The following is a 6,388-nucleotide window of genomic DNA, read 5'->3' as shown; positions in this document are numbered from 1 at the left end:
GCAAGATTAGACTTAATATCTTTTAAAGAATGGATAAGTACTGCCCAGCTTTCTCCCATGTTCTTACTCTTTGCAGTGTAGGCAGAGACCCTCACAGAATGGATTTTAGGTTTCTGAGCCTTGGCAACGTATATCCTATATATGAGGTAGAACAGACTTTGGGCTGCTCAAACATTTTGAGAGGGCAGGAGATGAGAGCTTGCATGTCACTGTCACCTCCTCACGCCTCGCCTGCCACAGGTTCAGATTCTGTATCAGAGAATCATAGAGTCATGGAATGGTTTGGGTTGGAGAGAACATTAAAGGTCATTCCAAAACCCACTGCCACGGGGAGGGACACCTTTCACCAGACCAGACTTTGAGGGATCTGCCTGTGCTGGTCTATGTCAGCAGCAGCAGCCTTTCCTCCCCACAACAGGAATTTGCCAGTGTCTGCTGCTTATCCCACGTCAGTAACACAAGAGGGAACAGCTGTATTCAACAGCATATACACAAAAATCTACCAATGTCTTCCTTTTCCTTAATCTTCTCTTGCTGCTCAAATGAGTGGACTCACCAATTAAACATGAGTTCTGCATGAAGATTTTCCATGGCTTATTCATTTTTCTTCTGATCTGTGCAGTGATACAGCCAATATGTTTGCAAACCTATCTGCACAGTTTTGCACCAAGAAGGAAAACAGTGCAACCTCTGTGATGCACCGAAATTTATTGAGTTTTTATCTTCATGCAGCTGGAAAGCAGCAGATCTGCAGACTCCAGCTGCAGAGACAGAGATGCTCATAACAGCTTCATGTAGCAGTGGTAGGAGCTCAACCAAAAACTACTCTTGCAAACCTCAGCGTACCACGTTTATGGCTGAGGTTTTTATTGTTTGCTGCTGATGTCTCATTGTCTAGTCACAAACAGGTATTTGTATTTCTAATCAGGAAAGTTCGGTGTTGTCACTCCAAAATTCAGACAGAATTGTCCATGTATAAACATTAAACATCTTATTTTGCTGTGATGGTGTTTTAGCTCTTCTGTTGTTAATTAGGGAGAATATCAGCTGTGAATTTCAACAAATCTGTTGAGAAATTTTCTAATTCTAAAAGTGTAATACCCACCTCCCTCAGCATATCCTCACAGGGAAAGAGCACAGCTCAAGACCATCTTGAAGGCCTTCTAACAAATTGCTCCAATCTATCAATGTCTGGCTTGATTTGGAGGCTCAAAATGATACATTGGAAATATTTTTCATGATGGAAACATATTTCAGTTTTGACCTACGTACCACTGTGAAGAACTAAGATTCTTTCCTTGGTTCTTCGTGTTCGGGGCTGAGTCTAAATCTGGGCTGAAGGCACAGACACTGGGTTGTTTTGTTTTGTGTCCTGTGTGGAAATGCAAAACACTCAGAGCTGAGGAAGCAGAGTTATGAGGTAGCCTTTAAAACGACAGTTGTAAAAAGGGTAAGGAAAGATGATGTAATTCACCATTTCTTGATATCAGCAGGAATCACCTTCCCCTACCACTCAAAATGATCCTCAAAGAAAATTCTGGATACCATTCTGGAAACTGAAGATAAAACACTTCCCTAATGTGGAAATTATCTCATCTCAGAAGTGGAAATGGTCACTGAAAGAAAATTGCTCACAGCTTTCACCTCTCACTCTCAGACAGTATGCAAATTTGTAACTGGGGAAAAGGTTAGATCTTCCATAGCTCACTTTCTTAGCTCACTGTCCTCTAACTTTAGGAGACTGTCTCATGAACTTCTGCATGTGAGTGGCTTATCTAAAACCCCGACTGTTAATGGGGAGAGAAAGGCCTTTAAGGGTGCAGTTCACTTCATCCTGAGGTGGGTATTAGGCATCCTACTGGTAACCACACACTGTAAAAGCTTACACTTTTATTGTAGGGAGAGCAGTCAATGACTGATTTAGGTGAGTACCTTTAGTATCTAAGAGGTTTTAGGGACTTTTAACAGATATAAAATTTAGTGTTAATTCATCTGTTCCATAAAATCAAGAAGAGCATCATACAGAAAAATAGAACAGTGTGGAATCTGGGTGGGCATGAGAACTCAAGAGGAATAAAAAGAGGTGTGAGAAGACAGGAGGAAAAGCTTGATGATGGAAAGAAGGAATTGAAAAGATATATGAGAAAGAGACAAAAGTTGTACTTGACTACATCCGTGTCCTCTATTATTTCTATGTTTTGGGAAGTTTTGTGTTTTGCTTTGTTGTTTCATTTTTTTTTCCAACTGGTTTCGTCTTAATCTAGATTTTTTAATGTTTTCCTTAAGTTCCATGAGCAGTTGAATGCAACCTTCCAGTTGCAAACTCCTCCACACACTCACTTTTCCCTCCTCCCACACCCAGGATGCTTGACCTTTCACTGATATCAACCATAAATTAGCTGACCCAGGGCACAGCTTAATCATGAGAGCAGGTTTTAAGGAAATGCATAACTAGGCAGAATTGTGCAAGTTTAAATGTACCTTTTTTTAGTTCACCCAAAAATGATGAAAATGCAGCTTTATTTGAGGAAAAGGTTGTTTGCCACAATACGAAAGAGGGACTGAGGAATTATTTCCAGTTGGCGGAAGGACCATCCTATAGACTTTGCAGGCAGATTTTACTCAGCCTCCAGCATCAGGGGAAGATACACTTGTGATAAGTAATTCAACTCCAGCAGATTAGCCATGTAGATGACCATTTTCAGGATTGAATCTATTGAAGGTTTGGAAGTAGAGAGATGAACAAAATAATGTAGTTTAGGTACTCATCTACGATAATTTTGAATGCTATCCATTCAGTGTTGTCCTCACAAGGATCCATCAGCACTCATATGACTCTGCCATCATTTCTAGCAGATTGTGTTCTATTTAGGTGAAATCTGGACCCTCACCATTGTGATTCTAACACAAGATGGAGAAAGATTTTCTTTTATTTGTAAGAAAACATTAGAACTCGATTACAACAACTGCCCTAAGGTGATTTAGGAGAAAAATTTTTGCAAATGGTTTCTCAAGAGAGCTCAGTCTGTTTCAGGGGGGATTCCATGACAGATCATAGTACGTACACCTGGATAACAGCATCTGCCTAATTAACCTGCGAGATTCTGGTGACAAACTACACTGCGTTCTTCCAGTTCCTCTGCTAGAGAAGGACATGCCCTGTCCACAGAAGTGTCCAAGGCCAGGCTGGATGGGTTCTCAGCAGCCTGGTCTAGGGGATGGTGTCCCTGTTCATGGCAGGGGTGTGGAGATGGTCTTGAAAGTCCCTTCCAAGCCAAACCATTCTATGATTTTATCTGGACTACTATGTCATTAGCATGAAACTCATCCTGGTCTTGTTGTCTGCACATTATCCCTTTTCCCAGTTCCAGCATCCCCTTTCTTTCTCCTGGGAGCTGGGTTGTGTATGCTGGAGATCTACCAGTGAGGACATTAAATGAATGAGGGCTGCTCTGGAAATGAGGCCACGTTCCTTTCCCAAAGTACTGACTTTGTTACTTTCATCTGTTATGAAATCCTACAGAGATTAGTCAGATCTTCTCGGTGCAGAAAATGTTGTCATCTCGGACATCCCTTAAAGGGAAGATGGTCACTTATCTTTTTAGGTATCTCTACTCATTTTAAAGTAATCTGACAAGGTCTGGGATTCATGTTTAGAGACAAGGAGTGGGTGAGGAACGAAAAGTAGGTAGCTTTGCTTTCAAAAAACCCAAAACTTGAGCTAGAGAAAGCTGAGGAAATATATTGTCTTTGCTCCCATGGAGATTATGTGTGGGAGAGAAATAGAGATTTAGTTAAGAGTTGGTGTGCAGATCCAATATAACAGGGTTGGGTTAAACACAGTGTTTGTGGAATTACTTTTTGAAGTGAAAAAAAAATGAATACATTTTACAGAGCATTTCTTCTGCTTAACACCTTCCATCCATGATGATAAAAATAATAGTATACAGAATGTATTAGAAAGCAAAGGCCAATAGGTCTTTTTTTAACCCTAATCTTTTCAAAGAAGCCTCTCCACAGCCAATTCTAGTGAGAATTTCTAAATCCAAAAGTGAATACACCTCTTATTTCTATTTATGATTATATCAGTGTAAGTGTGCAATGACTTTAGAGTTTCTGGGCACACATGTAAATTAAGTACTGAAGGAAAAACCCTGGTGGGCTACCAGAGTTAACCAAAATTGAAGATGCACCCTTTTGCATCAAGTTAATAAACTATTACCACCTAAAGCAAAGGGAAAGACTTTATAATTGAGACTTGTGTTCCAGCTATATGTGTTCTGTTGCTTAGACATAGCAAATGCTGTATAATGGAGAATAGGCATGTATTTCAGTCATCAAAGCAACCCCTAGACCCTGTCCAGCAGACCTGGCGTCAGAGGGCTTGTTGAATCTCTCCCCCGATGGACTTTTTAGTGGTTATATTTAATGCTTGCACTTCTCAAAGAAAGAAAAAAAATAAGATGCAGACTAAAATCTCTCACATGCCTTCAATTACATCAACATTCACTACAGAAACACTCCTTATTCTCCATGCTTCTGAGTGATTGTTTGAATTCAGTCGGTGGAGTCTGGCCTTAACTTTGATGTTTCAAAAGCTTGCGGAGAAACTATGCAATCAGAAAAAAAAATCTAATTAAAAGGAAAAATGATGAGATCTGAAAAAAAGTTGCAAGAGTCAGAAGAGAGGGGGAGGGAGGTGCATTTTAAGAGCTTGCTTTTAACTTCAGGAGAAGTTCCCCTTTAATGTAAAAATAAATAAACTAAAAGACTTTGTTTTTAAATTCATTTTTTAAATGATAGTGAAGCAAAATTTGTGCAACTACATAGAAAAATAGAAAAATTCCAATTTAGAATTCCATCATGAAACGACACCATTCTAATTTCTCCAGGCCACGGTTTGTTAATATTCCACAAAGTCCCAGGATGCAACTATAAGACAGCATTCAAATCTATGAACATGAGGCAATCATGCTCAGCAGAGTATAACAATAATTATAATAGAGATTAAATAAAAATAATTAGAAAAAGTTCATCTAGTTTTGATGTATTAATTATTCTGACCCTGTTCTATTCAGAGTCTAATTATCTGGTTCAGTGAAAATGCCAAGATTTCTACGACTCATAAAAATTACATTCCAGTAATTATGTCAGCAAACTAAACAGTATTCATTTACCATGCCTTTTTATGCACACATTTGAATATGCTTTTTTAACTGTTTTTGCTCTTTGTTCCTATTCATGGGAAATAATACCTGTAGAGAAATTTGAAAGTCAGTAGCACTCTAAACGTAATGTGCAATTCTTGCTGATATTTTTCCTTTGTGAGGCTTCTGTAAGTCTCATATAACCTTTGTTTAAAAAACATGAATTAAAGTTCACTCTTCAGTTGTTTCAAAGAAGCATTTTGAAGTCTGTGCTGTAAAAAAAAAAAAAAAAAAAGGAAAAAAAAGAAGAAAGTTTAAAGTGGCAACACAAAGCAGAATTTCCTTTCAAATATGTTGGCCATAATAAAAGACTACAAACCAGCCCACCCCCATGATGACCATGGTTATTGTGTTTTTAGAGGGACAGATTCTCATCCTTGTATGTCCTTGTTTTCTGCTTTATGGGAATGCCAATAAAATGTGTATCACCAGCTACACTACATAAAAGGATATAAATCACTGAACCTCAACAGGATGTGAAAAATTTGCAGTCGGGTGGGGATGTGGCCCTGATTTTCATGAGACAGAAGGTGACACTAAGGCTGCCTTTTTACACTGAAAAGAACTTTATCAGAGGGCTATTAAGATCTAATTGGTATTATTTAATTTTCAACTATATAATGTTACTTCAAGCTTCAGCCTTTTCCCAATGCTTCTTAAACTGTTGACCTCTATCCAAAAGAAATGATGGAGTAAATCAGTGTCACCTACCCAAGAGGCAAGTAAAATCACCCCTAGGTTAAGAAAAGGATGCAAATGGGTCCCAGTAACTTACCATAGATAGTAGTATGGTTACTCTGTGAAGGGAAATAAAACAGGGACTAAAGCTTTCAGCAATAAGGAAAAACCTTCATTATGTGAGATTTATATTTACCCGAGGGAACAGTATAATGATCAACAGACCTGACTGAAAGCTACACAACAAAAACAAAATGTCCCAAAACAAAATGTTGTAAATACTCAATTCATTTTTATAATGGTAATTCAAGTCATTTTCTGCAATCAAGTTCCTTCAGCTTCCAATCGATATTTTTTCACGTGAATAGAGCAGGATTAGAAATATATACATTTCAGTTTTGATTTTGTTTGGATTTGAGTTTTTTTGGTTTTATTTCAGGAGAAAAGATGACAATAAACTGATATCCCTAAACTAATCCTTACAGCTTTTAAAAGTGGAAATT

The sequence above is a fragment of the Aphelocoma coerulescens genome, chromosome 1A, assembly GCF_041296385.1.
Source record: "Aphelocoma coerulescens isolate FSJ_1873_10779 chromosome 1A, UR_Acoe_1.0, whole genome shotgun sequence".
NCBI classification, from domain to species: Eukaryota; Metazoa; Chordata; class Aves; order Passeriformes; family Corvidae; genus Aphelocoma; species Aphelocoma coerulescens.
This window is presented reverse-complemented; position numbering follows the sequence as displayed.